The 18,764-nt window shown below is 32.2% G+C and overlaps 1 protein-coding gene and 1 pseudogene across 4 annotated transcripts in view; both read left to right on the forward strand.

Moving 5' to 3' along the window:
* The window catches only part of Ypel (Yippee-like), a 306,816-nt gene that overhangs the window by 224,036 nt on the left and 64,016 nt on the right, over positions 1 to 18,764 (forward strand). The window lies entirely within an intron of this gene.
* LOC121128838 (probable protein disulfide-isomerase ER-60) lies at positions 1,973 to 2,939 on the forward strand (annotated as a pseudogene).

The raw sequence follows: 18,764 nt of genomic DNA on the forward strand, positions 1-18,764 counted from the left end.
TTTTATTATAATAAGGGATTCTATCTCGTTTCATTTTTGTGGAAAGTGTCTAGCAACCCAATGTTTTAATTGTTGTAGTCACAATAGTAGCATTTTTACACGGTTTCGCTAGCAATATACTACCCTCTGTATGTAAAACTTAGTAGCCACATGTGAACTACCACCGTTTTTTGTAAAAGTTAATTAGATTAACTAAGTAGTTAATTAGTTGGGATTAAGTCAATTTACTTTGTTTTATTAGCAATAGAGTTCATGAACAATTTATCAAAGTAAGCAAATCTGGAAAACGTCATTTATTCTGCGGAGACAAGGCAAAAAACATGTGACTAATAGGTTTTACAAACAAAGGGGAGTATAGCTGTCAGTACAGAGTGGAGAACCCAAACCCGCATTATCATGACTTAATTACAGACAACGTGATTTTATGGAAACAAGAAAAAACGCATCTACCCCAAACTGTTATATGTTTTAATATCATATTAAAGTATATTTTTTTATTCAATATTTCCTCTATCAAAAGCAATTTCACTGCGATTTCGATCCTTCTCACATCATTAACAATGCAATTTACTTTTTTTTTACTCCCAACACTTAATTTCCACTTAAATATTTCGATTTTTTATTTTGTTGATACCTATGAAAATGGAGCATTACTACGTAGGTACAACTACAACAAAAAAATCTTTATTGGAATCCTTACGTTTATATTTACACAAAAAATATTTACAAATGGAGCTGTCACCACCTTTAGAGTGCTATAAAGTTACCGAACAAAAAAAAGGGCACAGAGAGTCTCAAGAGCACAATTCCTATTATTTACATGTTATATTTTTATAGGAAGCATCAACCTAAATAGAATACAAGAATATATTTAGGTATAAATATGTACCTGAGTTGAATCTTATAATATGTACATACAAAGAATAGAGTGGTTCTTAAATTAACGACACTTACTGGTAGGTCAGTTCTTATTTGTTTGGTCCAATCTAGTCTTAGGACCGTTAATTCGGACTGCCAGAACTGGAACTGATTAAAATAAGTAGAAATAAAATTGAGTGACATCATCAAGGACCGAACTTAATAAGTTTTAGGGCAGAGATGATGGACTCAAATGGACCGGATCAAAACTGAACTTCAGTCCTCAATAAGAACCAACACAACACTAATGACACTTATGTGTAAATATTCAATGACGTATTGACCAGCCGGTATTTAAAAAAAAATGAAATCAAAAATGAACGTAGTAATTATAACAATTGGAAGAATATTTTAGAGGGGAGCAGCATAGCTGGAATGACGTTTTATTTGATCACTGCAGAGGAACGAAAAACACACAAATCCCACTCAGTATATAATAAGGAAAAACAGGCAGGAGTTACTTTATTGGTTATCTTCAATTTTTCTCCAAGACCAAGAAGTCATTATATCCCCCAAGCACATCCTCCGTCAATCATGACCTTACTTACTTTAAAATCTATATACTTTGTGTATAACTTGTGACTCAAGATAAAGGTTGTTTTTAATTCAGTCAATTAAAATTATGAATTAGAGAAGTTGGAATTAATAAGTTTGGGAGGAGTGCAGCTTAGCTTTCTTGACGTTTTATTGTATCAGCTACAAGTAGTCGTCAGAAGAAGGAAATAAACACAAATTCTTACTCCTCCTATAGTAAATACTTATAGACTAGAGTTACTCCAATGTTGATCCTCAATTCTACTGCGAGTCCAAAAAGAACTTACACGTATAACTCCCGAGCAACCCCTCATTGTTACTATTCGTCCTTCATAAGCACCCACAATGGTTATTACTTTATAGTTATCGGTATGATGGACAAGAGTATGTTTAGATCTCTCTGGTCTATAATAAGATACTCCTAGCTGGGAAGATCCCCTCAGTGCTTCTTTGTGGCAATACCACTTCATTCCTAGAAGGAGAACTCGGTAGAGATGGGTACTATTGACCAATCACTGCTATGCCTCACGTGGCCTGCACATTTTACAAGATCCTTGCCAATCGTTTGACGCAAGTACCGATCAGTGAGTGTCAGAGGGGTTTTCATGAGGTGAACAGATGTTCAGAGAACTCACTCATTGTCAAACACTGTGCGGGCTTTGAAACCCTTGGATATCCCACCCTCAACATCTTTAGAGCTGGAGAATTGTCTTCAGAATACAATGAGCCTCGAAATGCCACTGGTATCACCAAACACATTAAAATCCAGGTTTGTACCTGCCTCAAATACCTTCAAATCCGTCGTGGAAGTGAAAGAAAGAAAGAAGTTGTCATTTTGAGCTATGGCAATGATGATGCCGAAAATCATGAAAACTGCCAACTCTCTCCGTGAAACAATTGTCTTTGCACACGTTGAAGAGGATCCAGAGGACATTGTCTTGTACTGTCTAGCTCATTTTGTCATAAAACACAAACATTGCATTGTTTTCTATAAGGGAGACATGGATAAGATCAAAATAAAATTAGAGCCTTATATGAAGTCTGAAAGCATTCCTGATAACTCCAAAAACGCAGTTGTCCCTAAAAACTTTAATAATTTGTCACCGATGAGAAGGAGAAAGACATTTTCATTGAATTTTATGATCCATAGTGTGACATTGCAAAAAAATTGAGTCCCATCTATGATGAACAAGGTGAAGCAATGAAGGATGACCAATGTTCTTATAACCAAAATTGGCACTACTGTGAATGATGCTCCTTCAGAGTTTAACGTCAGAGGATTCCCAACTCTCTTCTGGATCACTGCTGGAGGAAAACCAGTTAACTATGAAGGAGGACACAAAAATTAGACTTCATTAAATATATGGCTAAACCCGATAGGAGTGAGCTCAAAGGATTCGATTCTAAGGGAAAAGCCAAAAAGTTCGAGCCGTAGAACTCTGAATTAATTAGCATATGATTTTTTCCTTGTTTATTTCAAATTGTTCATTTTATGTGTATGATAATATGAATCGTCTGAGGTGAATCTCTTTGATGGAAATCTAGATATTACATAATGTAATAAAAGTCAACAAACAATCAAAAAAAGCCACGAATTCTAACAAGAATAGGAGAGTGGAATTGGCCTTAATATACTTTGCAAAGGCCTTTGGCCCAGTCTCAAATAAGTCAATGTTGAAGGTCAGTGAAAGGTTAGGCATACCATCCATGCCCTTGGAATATTTTATGAATGTCTATGTTAACGCGATAATATAAAGTTCAAGTCAAGCATTCTGCAAAGGGACCCCCATGAGAAGCTTTAAGACCTATAAATTAGGTCAAGAAACAATAAAATATATCCTCTTCGTCGATGACGCAGTCTTGGTTGCAGAGGACGCTAAAAGCCTCCAGCAAATTTGTGACGTTTCTTGGGTTAATGATATAAAATATACCGTAACGCAAACTATATAATATAACAGATCTATGTCGGAGTTAAAGAAGGTCCAGTAGAGGGGTTATCAAACTCCTCCAGTGACGGGACCATCAGAGTTGTAAAAAAAAACACACTATATTCATAAAAGTGGTCACAAAGGGGATAGAGTAAACTCTGCTAGGACATCAAAATTTATCTTTCTTGCTGACACGGCATATTAATGTTTCAGAGAAAGAGTTTGCCCCTGCTGTGCAAATAATGGCCGTGTTTGTCAGCACTAAAGCAAAACATTACAGATTCATGACACTGGAAGGGGATAATAAAGGCCTGGAAAAAGTAAAAACCTGGCTCATATCCTCCAGACATGTCGAAAATTACAAAATGTGCAGACAGAAAGACACAATGTTATTCAAAGATTATTGTTAGCTCCCTGAGCCAGAGGGGAATAAAATTCAGGAAGGTTACGTTGTGACGTATGATGGGTTGTGCTTGAAGCCCTATATTGTCATTTTTCAGGGTGACAAGGTCCACGTAGTGGAGCCGACCATTGTGTGGGATAGGTGTCAACTTGTGGATCGAGAAAAAGAGAAAAAAAAATGTACTGGAGGACAGACTGGTTTTAAAAATCATAATTGAGCATCTTGAACTCAGTGAGAAGTATGAACTAAATGATATAATTGGAATACCTGTAGTAATAAATTGGAGGGGTATTGTCTAAACAGGCTTATATTGACCTAAATAAGGTTTTTGTCATCCCTCCAATGTTCATAAAATGGATCCATATAAAAGTATTAACAACTATGATGCAGAGGCCAGGATTTTAGAATGACAAATTTACGTATAGTTCCCTTCCCTTTTCTCCCAATTATAAAGCGGGTAAAGAATGGAGTTAAGTGAAAAGGCAACTAATACCAGGTCGTGCAAATGGATGTACCACTAATCAACGTGAGCAAACTTTTGCTCCTCCTGAGTCTCAATTAAGCCAGGCATAGTGGATTACTTAAAGGGATTTATTAAGCAAATAATAACATGAATTATGAATTTTACCTCCATTACTCTCAATGATGGTCTTCAAGTGTCCACAGAAGCTGGACCGCACTCTGGCAATGTAGTCCCTTCTCATGAACTTCCACTCCTTCTCCAAGGAGTACTTCAGGTCATTGACATTGTTGTGGCGTGATCTACAGGTCTTGGACTCGACTTGCCACCAGATAGAGTAATCCAAAGGATTCAGATCGGGGCCCTGAGGAGGCCAGTAGTTTTTGAGCCAAAACTCCAAGTTATCTTCGATCCAGGGATGCACAGCCAATCCTACGTCTTCCAGCGGGTGCCCCATCCTGCTGGAAGACGTAGGACACCTTGCCCGACTTCTTACTGATCTTGAGGACCTACGGGAGTACCTTGGTCTTCAAGATCTTCAAGTTGTCGGGTAAGACGTCCCATTCATACTTCTTGGACACGTGGCGGAGGTCTTCAGAAGTGTTTTCAAAGCAAACAACCCGATGATTATAGACGATAGAACAATAGACACTCACATGTTTCCCTTCCCTTTCCCCTTATTCAATAAGCGGGTAAAGAAGGGAGATAGGTGAACAAGTAACTAAAATATTATAATAGAAAGCCACAGGAGTATTATATTAAAGTTACAAAATATTTCTTTTTATTTGTATATGTTTGTTTTTAAAGTGAATTTATATATTTCCAAGCGTAGATTTTATTCATTTTAGCTCTCACCTAGCACACAAGTGTAGTTGCGGGGGAGAAATAACATTAAATTTTAGCACTTGGCATACCCAAACGTGGGCTTTTATACTATTTTAGCTTCCTTATAACCTATTCAGTGGGAATTCGCACGATCGGTCATAGGAGCGCAACAACTCACATGCTTTTATTTTTTTCAACTAGATTAGTAGTATTTATTCTTAAAACATTAAGTGTTATATTCTTTTTTCAGCCAGTAGTCCATTCCACTTCCGAATTCGTAGCGTAGGTAAAGTAGGTTAATGGTTAAGTTAAATCAATTCAAGAAAAAATATTTGCTCTAAATTCTATATGTACTAATCCAATATCTTTAACCTTTAATTAAATACTGTGTGTGCAATTGGTTTATGGAATTGCAATATCGACAAGTTTTTAAAATTTCAAACAATAAAGAAATTACTTGTATTCAAACATTATCCCAGGGTTTTAATCGGAAGGCCGTCTGACGCTTAAAAACATGATGGACAAGTCGGAGCCAATGCCATTTTTAATTTTCTTTAATATTAAACTATTATTTTTTTTTTACATAAAAACTGTCTCAAATTTTTAAAATTATCATATATTTAATATTTGTACTAGGGCAGAATATACAAAGGGAGGCAGAGAGCAAATAATTATAGGGAACATGGTCCAAAAGGGATCCCTGCATAGGGGAGCAAAAAAAATAGATCAAAAGGACCAAAAAATTCAAAACAGAATCCCCCCTAGCAGGCCCATTCCCAGCAGAGCAGAGGGCCTTGTTCTCCATGTTTCAAGTATCTGCCTTCCTTATTTTAATTATGTCTCCAAGAATTAAATAATATTTATGTCAGCTTTGGATGGAATTCGAGCCTCAATTACTTTATCCCAAGTCCAAGCCGTGGAATATCTTTATTGAGTCCAGTTCAAGTCCTCAGAAAATACAATATACTGTCAAAAGTACATTTAATTCAGTAAACAAACTGAAATGACTTTCGAGTCTATGTCAATTGGCAGGTATTTGCTTTCGATAATATGTCAAGTTTTTAGTTTTTTATGTGAGATCAGATCGTATGGCATGTCATTAAAATATGAATACGTGTACAAGGCGAGTCACAAGTAAAGATCAGACGGATCTACATCTTCTCAGGCTCGGGTATCTAAAATTTTGGATACATATTAGACGGATACTTGTTTTAAATTATTTGGGGATTTTAACCCAAGTTCAGATCATAATAAAATAGGATCATATTAGGGAATTATTATTCAATAATAGTTGATAATTGTTTACACCTTAATAAGAAGTAATTCGAATCCAACCAATCAATATTAAGAAGTGCTTTCCCCAAGCAGTAATGATTGGAAAGGAGTATGCACAAATCTTATTTTTATGTCTAGCAAATAAATAGACAGTCCGAATGGTTCTGATGTCGATCCTCACTCTACTCCAAGTCCAACAAGGACTTACACTTAAATATAACTCCAAACTAAATCCTCCGTCTTTCATGACTGCACACACTTTACAATCAATATACTTTGTGTATAGATGTTCCCTCTTCAAGAATTAAATAATAATGATAATAACATTGAAAATATGAATAAACACCCTTCTGATTGCCAAATAGAAAAAAAATATATACATAAAGTCAGATTTTATACAACTCTAGGGTTAAATATAATCACTAACTTCTGACTCAAGACAAAGGCTGTGTTTATTATGTGAAGGAAAATAATTATTTAGAGCATAAGGTCTGACACAACACTACACATGAAAGGCAGGTTGTAATACTGATAATTTTTTGAAGAATTATCGGGATAAGTCCCTTACAAATCTATTCAATCCTCTATTTTGAAGGGGAAAAAATCATTCTTTTGTGTTGACAGGTCAGTGGATGTTTCATCCTTCTCTGTCAGTTTTTGCACAACATAAACGTATTAATCATTCATGTCACAAAGTCTATATGTATAATTTGGAGATAAACAGTTACCAAGGGTAAAATATTATCAATTAATTTATTTACTCCCAATATCAAATTAGCAACATGAAGCCCATGCATGCTTGTTATCAGTTATTTAATGTTCCTCTTAGTTCATTGTTGCATACTATTGTTAGAGTAGTGAAAATGCGTTAATTTTTATGGGCAAAGGATTTAATTGTGCAAGATCTGAGGTAGAGTTCATTTAAAAAAACGAATTTCTTTATTTTCCTTGTTCCATCTATTTTTCGATATATCGGCTCTACAGAATGGGGACCCAAAATTTGTAGTATAATGAGTAAATTACAAAAACGTTATTTTCAACAAAAAAAAAAGACGAAGAAAGATCCATAGCTATTCCAAAAAAAATTTACAAATCTACAGCTGCTCGAAAAAAAAGACATTTTTTGAAGAAAAAAAAAATGAAATATTAAATTTTTTAGAAACAAGAACATTTTTCTGAATTGGGGAGGGGGGGCGGAGCTAGAGTCCCTCCAGGCCACCCTGTATGGACACCCCTGGGACGTACATATGTACAATCATATTTACTAAATAGGCAGAGAATAATAAATATTTGCTTTTACAAGTTGTGAATATAAGTTCATTCATTATTTGTATAAGTCAATTAATTTCTGTATTTCAATCAATTTATGAAATATAATTGAATGAATCCATCGTCTTAAAAACCATTTATATATATATTAAAAACCTACAATCAAACATACATGCGTATTATGTTAATTATTAAAGAAACTGCTGCTACTTAGAGTGTGTGCCTTAAATACTTAAGTACATTAAAGAATCGTATAACTTTAGTAAGCACTTGTTATGAAATATTTAAGAGTAATTTTTTTCTACATTAATAAGTCGTAACGGATCTAACTGTAACTTTATGTAAAGCTGCAATTGTTTTATTTTCATAAACTAGAGTACATTATTTCCTATATTGATTGATGACAGAGCAGAAAGCAAAACGAAGGACAATCTTAGACCTCCTTCAGGCAGGAATACCAAAAAAAGACCTTGGAAAGATTATAGACGTACGTTAAAAGACTGTGTACAAATAAGACATGACTTTGGGAACTCTTTGGAGTTAAGTTGAATTTGTTGGGTAAAACAGAAAGAGAACTGTATACTTCAGTGTCAATTGGTAGCCTAAAATAAAGTCTAACCCAACCATATCAACGCCTGCAGCCACCTAAAGAAGTGACGTCCAGTGATATGACAATCAAGAAGGCTGTGAATGAAGAAATCGGCCTCAATAACTTCCTTAGAACTATCTAACACGAAACAAGAACATCAACGGTAAGAAACAGTAATGAAACAGGTCTGTAAATATTTTCATTCTATTAGGTGGTTTTAATCATTCCTGATATCAACGTGCTTGATAACCTCTAGTAGAGCGTCGTTGAGAGGGAGTCCAAGTCTGCTCTTAATCCAAATTTGGAATTCCATCAGTGAAGACATTACACATGTTTGGAACAAGGTTTCTGAGATTAGTATTTTGCAGGTTTTTAGTAGTTTCCGCTCTTATATCAAGGTAGTTATTACTGCAGTGACAGGTCATATCAAATTAAAAAGTTGTAAAACTTAAATCACTTATCATTCTTTGGATTAGCATTGAACATTCTTCTCCAAGAAGTGACAAACTGCAAAGCCTAGAAGGTTGAGATCAGGGTTAAAGTAGGGCCACATAAAATCAGAATTTTTGCTTTTTCTTGGTTGTAAGGGATTGTAATGGACTTCTTGATAGTGTATGAAGTCCGAATGGAGATGCCAACGCCCTTTGCAGCCTTCTGAGCACGGAAAATGATGGGGAGCAGATTGAAAACCATTTCCACTGCTCTAAAAAATTTACACCAAGGGTATGGAACAAAAACTTAACTTATTTATTTTTGTTTCAACTATCGTTTGTTTGCTTAGTTAAACATCGGTATTATAAATTAAAGGCTTAAAACTGTATTTAACTACTAGTGCAAGTTTTGGTCCACTCTGTTAATTACTGAACTGGTATTAGAACCAGTACTTGTAGCTACGTTACAAGAGTATGGCCAACAAATGACGTAACCCTTCCAATTTATGATCCTACCACCTGCTCAAAAAAAATGTCCTTTAGAAAATAATTATTAGAAAAAAAAAATCTCCACAAAATATATTACGTAAGTCCATGGAAATTGCCTTTAAAGAAATGTTTCCTTCATATTTTTAATAAAGAAAAATATCAAAAAGTACCAATACCAAGGTTCATACATAAAAATACAATGTTAGACCATCATGTAATCGGGCTTGATATAATTTTCAGTATGATGTATTGTACAGACAGCTGGGTAAGACAGGCAGATTTTGACCAAACACGCAACCACTCATAGTCTATGACGTCACTATTGCTAAAATTTTCAATTTATTGCATCATAACGACTGTTGATTCATTCTTAAACAGAAAAAAAGAATATTAAAAAAAAAAAATTTCTATTAAGTAATATTAAGATTCCTGTTATATACCTCAACATTACTAACAGAGTTGTATTAAGCAGATTTCATATAATTTTTTAATGCGAATAAAAGAAACATTGCATTATTTTGAAAACGTTGCCGTATGGACGGGGCTTAAAAAAGCACATTGGTTTCAACATTCAACATACTTCTACAAAGTGTTGCCTGGGGGAAAACCTAAATTTTAAATTTCACAGTGAACGACAATCAGTCAAGGAAGAATTACATGCCATAATGTGCTCGAAAAAGAAAGAAAGAGAATCTCAAGTTCAGACGAGTTACAAGTAAATACTTATCTTGTAGGTACAGGTAGGGATAGGATGGCTATTGGATCTGGGTATAGTATCAGTAAACTTCTATTATCCGAAAGATCCCAGATCCGAACTGCTTGGGGCCGAAATTTACGTGTCATAAAAAAATACGAGGAATTTTTCGGATCTTAAAAAGTTTATGCAGTATTGATTTATATTTAATCCTAGTTATAAAAAAGATTTAATCTATATCGAACGTAGCATCTCTATTTATCTTGAGCAGGGATTGGAGGAATAAACATAAACACATAGTTACTTTTTATTCAATGGTGCAACCTTTCCCTCAGAAAAAAAACGGAAAAGAAACAAAAAAAAAGGCTTAAACATAACTTGGTTGTTAGCCCAAAACTGTTGTTAAGAATTGTTTAGAATTAAAAAAGAAACTAACTATAATTGAACCAATCAACGTTCATAACACAGATTCGGAAAAAGTACTGAAAGAATTGACAGCTGACAATAAAGTTCAGTTCATAGTTCTGTTTAAGCAAGGTAATACCGTGCTTAAAACACAAAAATGTACAATGTATTTGGTTGTCAGCTGTCAAAGTTTCTTTTTTTTTGCGTCAGTATTCTTAAAATTGATTGGTTGGATAGGAATGAGTTCTTATTAAGCTGTGAATTGTTATCAACTCTTATTCAATAATTATTTCATAGTTGGAAGCATTGTCCAACTACCAAGGGATTTTGGGACTTTTTCTGTTTATTTTAGAAGGAGAGGTTTACAAGATAAAATTTAGTTCTTGACGTTTCCAATCTTATTATAACAATAATTACAATAATAACAAATAATTATGTTGTAGTAGTTATAAAATTGGGTTAATTATTGTTTCGGCATCGATAATCAGTAGAAAACAGTAGAAAACAGTAACCTTAATCCAAATTATTTGGGAATGAACTTTAGGGAAAATGCAAGTATCCGTCCGATTTCGATTTTGGATCTGCATCCAAAAATTTGGGTACTTGAAATTGAAAAAAACATTTAGGTCTAAAGATCCGAACCGACACAGATCCGAGAAAATGTGGATCTGCCCTACCCTTAGGTAAAGAAGAAAAGTTTTTTTTTGTTTTGTTTACTTCACAAAACTCGAACACCATTTGACAAACATTGCTTGGGGATATATCACAACTAAAAGCTATAACAATTGCAATTTCTGACTCATAGTATCATATTTGGAACAAAAGTACAATTAGCCTAAAATTGCCCAATTTGAACCAAAAATCCAATTTAAAAAAATTCAAATTGTACTTTTGGAAAAATAGTCTTAAAGGCATCATGCTTTATCAAAGTATGTTTTTTTGTGTGTGTGTATGGGTGTGTCTGTCCAGTAAAAAACGGTCCTTCTGCAGAAGGGCGTTGGCAATATTAACCCAAAAAAGTAAGACAGTTCTATATACATACAATCAAGTCCAACAAATAAAGTTAAATTGAACATACAACATTTTGTTTTATTTTTGGACACCTAACGGGAAGCTGGTTCGATACAGACACGCCAAACCTAAGCGAAACATATCAACATATATCTACTATTCTTTGAAACTACTTAAGGATAATCAAATTCAATATATTTTTGTACAAATTGAACTTGAATGTGACCCATCAATTGTTGTAACTGTCCCTTAGCCATGGGTAATTGTAGCTCTTCAAAATAACGAGTTTGAGTTATAAATATATGTAAAAATATTGCATTTGAATTTTTAAAGGAATACATCACTAGATCTTCCAAGATCATGAATGATTAATTTTTAATGTATTATATTTGAATTACTCGTTTATTTTTCTACAATTAGTTTTTTTAGAAAAATGCTATTTTAAGTCCCCCATGGCCTTGAAGGTCAAAAAATTCTTCTCAGAACCGTCTTTTGAGCCTTAAGAGCCTGCATGAAAATTTTAAGCAGAATCCAAGTATTGGATTTCCATTGAATCTTGGACAAACACACAGACATTAAAATTTAGAATATTAGCAAAATAAATGTTGTTATTAACTGATTACATAAGAATCGATGATTGAAATAATATTACCTGCAGTAATTTATATATCTCCTCAATCATTTGATTTTTAATTTTTATAAAAAGTGGTCTCAACTGATAACATAAGAATTGATGATTACAAGGATATTAGCTACAACAAAAACTAGATGTAAAAAGGACTAAACTATTACAAAATTAGAGATCCATCAAATAATTAGTTTTACTCTTCATAATCAGTTTTTATCCAATATCTAAAAAAAAGTGGAGATTTTTTTTCAAAAATAATCTAAATTACATTTTACAGTTGTAACATAAATTTTGTAACTTAAGCTTATTTCATATTTGAGAAAAGAGGACTGTACCCTGTCTTCCCTATTTCGAATTCAGATTATTTTTATATGTAATGATTACTCCTTCCTCTTGAATGAGAATATGTAGTGCCTTTCATTAACTATACATTCATTATTAATTTTTTTTCATTAATTTAAACGAAATAAACGCTTCTTTTTATTTGGAGAAGTACTCTTTAAAAAGTATGTACTTCACAATTTAAGAGAAACATATTTTTTTATAAATATTTTCATATTATTATTTGTTTTTAAATATATATATTTTTTATATAAACGTTCTTGCAGTAATGAAGTACAGGATATATTCGTTATAAATAACGCTACGGCTGCATAACAGCAGAACTTTAGAACAAGAAGCAAAGTACAATTTAAGTGAGTATAATTTGTAGTGATGGGACTAGTTATTGGAACTGGAATCGGGGAATCTAGTATTTTTTGTAGAATCTGAATCGGCATCAGGAAAATATTGTTTAAATTCCGGTTTTGATTCTTTTGTATTACTGGTATCTAACTGTTTATTACTTTTCTAAGTTATGGAATATATCCGTCAAGATACACAAAACTACCATGTGAATTTATGGCTTGACTATTGTAATTTTTTTAAATATCCTTAAAAAATAATTTATGATTTTTAAAGCTCGAAAACTGAGAAGGAACAAATTAAGCACAATTTGAACGTGAACAAACGTGTTCTAAACGCATGCGGTCTATGCAGCAATTGTTATTTTTGGGTATAAGTTTTTATACGTAATTTATAGTCTAGGAATGCTCGCCTTTTGGAGAATTAGCCTCGGAAAAATTTGACTTGAAAAGCTCGACAGGCAGAGGAATTGAATTCCTTATTTTATATTAAATAAAAGAAAGTGATTTATTTTATCTATTGAGGTACTTTGAAACTTAACAGAAAAATTGTATTTTTTAACTATTATCTAAAATATTAAAGCATTGGTACCTGGAATTTTTACAAGAATTGTATCGGAATCGGTCACAAGAATTTTTATAAGAAACGCATTGGAATTTTTTACTTTAATCCCATCGACATCGTTTTTGTTTTTTTTTTAAATCGTACCATCACTAATAATTTTTCTAATTAGTGAAACTTTGTACAAATTACAAGTTTTACGAGCAGATTGTACAAATTACAACTTTTAGGTATCACAAACTCTAACTTAATTATATAGGGGATATCAACATTATTTACTTTTGTCAAAAGACAACCAAACAAGTTTTATAAGATTTTTTTTTTCATATTGAGAGTACACACTTATGGTTTTTTAGTCAGTTTTGAAAATCTTATTAGATAAGTGACGTCTTCCATTTTCCTAACACCAAACTTGGGGATTTTAATATAGTGTAATTTTCGTTTCTCTTTCAATATCTTTTCATTCTGAGTTTTCTGAAGAACAATTATTTTGTACAAAAAAAAGATGCAGAATTTAATTGGAGACATTTTTAATTTTATAATTGTGTATGATTAGTTCATTTTATAATCAATAATTAACCATTCTCAAAAGGTATTAAACATTTGGATTTTTTGAGAATAAATCTGGTTTCAGTTACCCAATTTGGACAAACTACGCCAAGTTAAAATTGTTGCATAAGACCAAATATGATTCAAACAATTGTATTTTTTCACATTCGACCATAACCATAATGTTTCTTTTTGTATTCATATTTTGAAAAATATTATTTTATTCTCCCCAGTCTTCTGCATAATTTCCTCGAATAGCATGATTTCCTTCAGTTCTTCAAGGAAACAGAAAACCTCTTTCTGAGCTGATCTTTTATCCATTGAAATTTTAAGACGATTTCTGTAGTCATTGTCATTGAAGGATAGAAATTTTCTTGCAAAGTGATTTAGTAATTGTCGTGGTATTATTGCTTATCATAGAAACGTAGAATATTTGTAGTTCATTGGGCTGCTTCATATTCTACTTTTTCGTTTACTGAGGAGAAGTTATTTTTAAGATGTTTAACTATGGTTAAATAATATAAAAAACTACAAAACTATTTTTATAGCTTGGTAATTTTGATCCCTTTATTAGAACACTTTAATTAATAAAGTTGTGACTTCGGAGTTAACATTTCCATTTTGTACACACTGATTATTAGATCACCGTTGCTAATAATCCTTTATTATTGAGAAATAAATATAACAAAGCGAAGAAAAAGAACAAATCCTTTTCTTGCGTACTAAGAAAATAAAAATGTGGCAACATATGATATTTGCCAATCGGTATGACATTTTGGATTTAGTGTCAATATTTCGAACTTCAAAAAATATGAAAATGGCCAGCAAGATCAAATGAGGTTTGGGCAGAGCAATCACCCTAATATTGACTTCAAAGACTATTTTTCTGTTAGTTGGAGTAATTGTAATTTTTGACTGTATCCAATAATAATACTATAATGTTTACTTAAACTTAATTGATGCACCTCCATCTGACAAATTAAAATAAGTAATTCCATAGTTTGTGAAAAATTGGTCCACCTGATTTTGAGTATTTTCCTGGTTCTCTTGGCAAAAAGGTTGATCGATTGTGCTACATATTTGTGTATTGTTTTTATTTTTAAATAAATGACGCCATGATTTATGAGTGAAAAATAAGTGACAACTGACATCACGGGCATGTAAATAATCAATATGGAAATCTAGCGTTACAATTAGTGTTATGTCGGTTCTTATTTATGACCGAGGACCACGGTCCAGTTCAGTCGAATCCCACTTGTTGGTCTTTAAAGAATGTAAAATCAATCCCTCGTGACGTCAATGAGGGTATTTTTCCACCTTTTAATTATTCCCGTATATAATAATAAGTTATATAACTAAGTACCAATATAATATGTTCATAATATATTTTATTTTAATGAAAAATATAATATTTTTTGAATGATATGTGCAATAATATTAAGGCATATTTGATATATCCTATTTGGCTTAATAAAACATCATTATTTTTATGAAAAACTTCAAGGACCGACAGTGAAGGACCGTTCCCAAGGACAGATTGTCTCAAGAACCGGTCCTCAGACTGTACTGGACCGAATTAATAAGGACTGACACAACACAAGTTACAATACATCAAACTTGAACTTAAAAAGTTTTGATTAGTTCATATAAACAAGGTTCCTAAGAGACTTTTGCGAAAGAGTACATTTATATTGATAAAGCAAAGCTTTTGAGTCAGTATGTATTTTTGTGGACCCCTCATTTTTGAGTGTGTCCTTAATATCTTAGTACTAGAAATGGTATTAGTGAATAACACCATTATGATTATCAGCTCCCTGTTAAATCATTTTAGGAGAAGAAAATGAACTTCTGGAATAAAAGGAGAGCATCTTAAATTTCAAACAGTATTTATTAGTGTAGGAAGAATGTTATAATTATATTTAAATTCATAAGTTTATATATTTTAATATATATAGAGGAGGATTCTTCTCTTTGAGAGAGATGTTCAAGCACCCACAACTCATTAAATAATGAGCAAGAGAGAAGAAAGAGCACATGGATCCACCATTTTTCCTTTTTAAATTTATATACCTAGTTTATTCTTTACTCTTTTACTTAGACCTACATGACTACAATATGTAATAAATAAAAATGTAGCAACGAGCGTGTTTAGCTAAAGCGGGTAAAGTTAAAAAGAAAAAAAAAAAGTATTCATTTATATTATAAAAACAATGTTAGCTTGTCTATTAGTTTATTTGTAGAGGACTAATAACTCAAACCAATTTCCGGTACTCCCGCAAGTTAATAACCAAATATAATATTTTGGTTGAGTATATTTTATTTCCTGCAAGATATTTAAAAATACTATAGGGCTCCACAGTTTTAAAAGTGTTGGGAATCACTCGCTTAGGGAGTCAATAGCTATCCCTTATAAATAGAACCAACTTGTTATATCAACTCACGTAATTTGATATTTAATACCTACATTTCTTTTTTACAGATAATAAAAATAATATATTCAAGCTCTTATGATTTTTTTTATAATTTGTAAAAATAAGTGGGTTTTTTCATATATTTTTTGACCATACTTTCAGTATAAAAGTAAAAAAAACAGTACTTCGTTTATGTATTTCAATATTCGGCCATAAATGCAATTTTAATGGAAATTTTAAAGAGGATAATTTTGATCACTTTTTTATTTTCTACCAAATTACATTTAGATAAGTATATTCTTTCGGGATTTTGGATACACAGCTAATGGAACTTCAAACTTGGTAAAACAGGGTATTTACCCGTTATTTGTAAAACCTGCTCTTAATTTGTAGCTAGACACAACTATAGCTTTTTTGATCGTTGTTATAATATATTACGGCTTAGTTTAAAAAAACTGCCTTTAGTTACCCGATTTGAATTTATTCCCCACGTCCCTGGTGATAAGATAGAGCGCAGAAAACAAAATATTTTGCGTTTCATGTAAAGGTTGAAAAAAGTAAAGGATGTTGATATCGTCTATATAAATAAGTTAGAGTTTGTGATACCTAAAATTTGTAACTTGTGATAAAAATTAGATGTATTTTTTTAGCTTCCCCGTGTTCTTGTTTTTTTTTTTTTTTTTTTTTTTTTTTTGGGGTCCAAACTAAAGAGGGAATTTTCTTTTCCTAAATTGTTGCCATTATTATTTAATTCCTGAAGAGTAAACATCATGTGTGTCCTTATAATAGACGGGGAGTCATACTGAGGTTTTGTTGCAAGTTTTTTGTTGGACTCAGAATAGAATTCAGGATGGAATTTGAATAATTTTCAAAATTCATTGGAAGACGGTGTGTCCCGAATTGGGTATTATGAGACAGCGAAGTGGTGTTTGCTATATTTGTTAAAATCATTCTCAAGAATTTACCTCATTATTCAGGGAATATATATACCACTATATCTTTTGGTAGATTTGACATAAAATATTAATGACAGTATTAAGAGGTACATACTCCATGTCCAAAGTGAATGCAGAGATTACAATAAGAGGATTGGATACTCCAAAAATCATGAAGAATTTGTTACATTATTGACTGTGGACTTTTTATAACTAAATTAATCCCTTCTCCTCAATTCAAATAGAAAATACACAATTAGTGTATCTATAGAATAAAGTTAACATTTTCACTATTTGATAATCAATGATTAAGAAAATACAATAAATATATATGGGATTAAGCTGAGCAGATAAATTTTAATGTAATATATTGAGTCTTTGTAATCTTTTTCTAAAATAATTTTAAGAAATCATTCAGAAAGGCTCAAATTGTTTGGCATCTCTCTTATATCATGAATTGCAGCGTATAAGTGGTAGGCTGCGTCTTTAAATTCAATGTGTGAATTGTGTGCTAGAATGTTAGAATATGCTTTACTTTCAACAAATATTTCCTTAACAGAAGCCATGATAGAAGTGATATCATTATAGCTTTTGTAGCATACATGGTTATTTTTTGTGCATTTGATACAATTTCTATTCACTTTCTTATTAAAAAACCATTACAAGTTTTCGCCAAACCACAGCTTTGGTATAGTTTCGAAATCGTATTATAATCAACGAAAATTTTTATGTGTGGAATATTTAGTAAAAGTAATATTCCACACATTTAATAATTTAATTTGATATCTTCCAAAAAGGGTGGATGCCCACAAATACAATGGTATAATTGGATTAAATTTTGAGGCAAGTATTTCTGTTTTCTAAAATGAATAAAGAACTATCACATATTCACCTACAAATCTACTTTTCCTGGAGTTGTATACGTATAAAAATGGTCTGATAATTCCCAAACTCTTTCTGTAAACTTATTCAACCATGGAATTTTCTCCAGTGAATTGCCTCACTTGATACTTGAAGAGTACATTCTAAATAAAAAAAACTCATCGGAGGTAGTAGAAAAGTAAAAAAGAAAATGAAGTTACTATGCAAATTAAGTCTATAAATATCGGCATTTTTGGAACTTCTCATCCTTTTTTGGTAAATAATATTTATTTCTCTAAAAAATGATTAAAATATTTTCTAATCGATGTTTGGAAAAAAAAAATATTATTCACATTTACAACCCCTGTTTTAAATGTGTCATTAAGCGACCATATCCAGTTTTCAAATTTATAATGGTTACAAAATAGAAAACCATAGCACCATATACAGATTTTAAAAAGAGGTTAAGTTTGTGCAGTCAAAATTTAGAGAAAGAATCCCAAAACTTTCAGTAGTACGGCTAAATTACGGAAAACATGATTTTCATGGAATCAAGAATAGACAACTTTAAACAAATTGGTGATATGTTTATTTACTTTATTTATCATTCAATATGTTCTCTTTCACAATCAATAACAGCCTCGACAATCTGCAAACAAATTGGCAGCTCTTGAAGAAAATTTGGAACATAGGTGCGGCAGACATTCATTCTTTTCCAAGACACCACGAAATAAAAAGGACAAGGGATTGAGATCAGGGCTGGAAGAGGGATAAATGGAAGTAGAGCAGAAGTCAGCTATTCTCAACACTAGTACAGAGGACATTGCACACATGTGACCTTTTTGTTGTTGCTCCCAAGGTTATAGAAATACAAAGTTTGACCATGATGCAATTGGGCGTCTAT

This window comes from Lepeophtheirus salmonis, chromosome 14, assembly GCF_016086655.4.
Source record: "Lepeophtheirus salmonis chromosome 14, UVic_Lsal_1.4, whole genome shotgun sequence".
In the NCBI taxonomy this organism is placed as follows: Eukaryota; Metazoa; Arthropoda; class Copepoda; order Siphonostomatoida; family Caligidae; genus Lepeophtheirus; species Lepeophtheirus salmonis.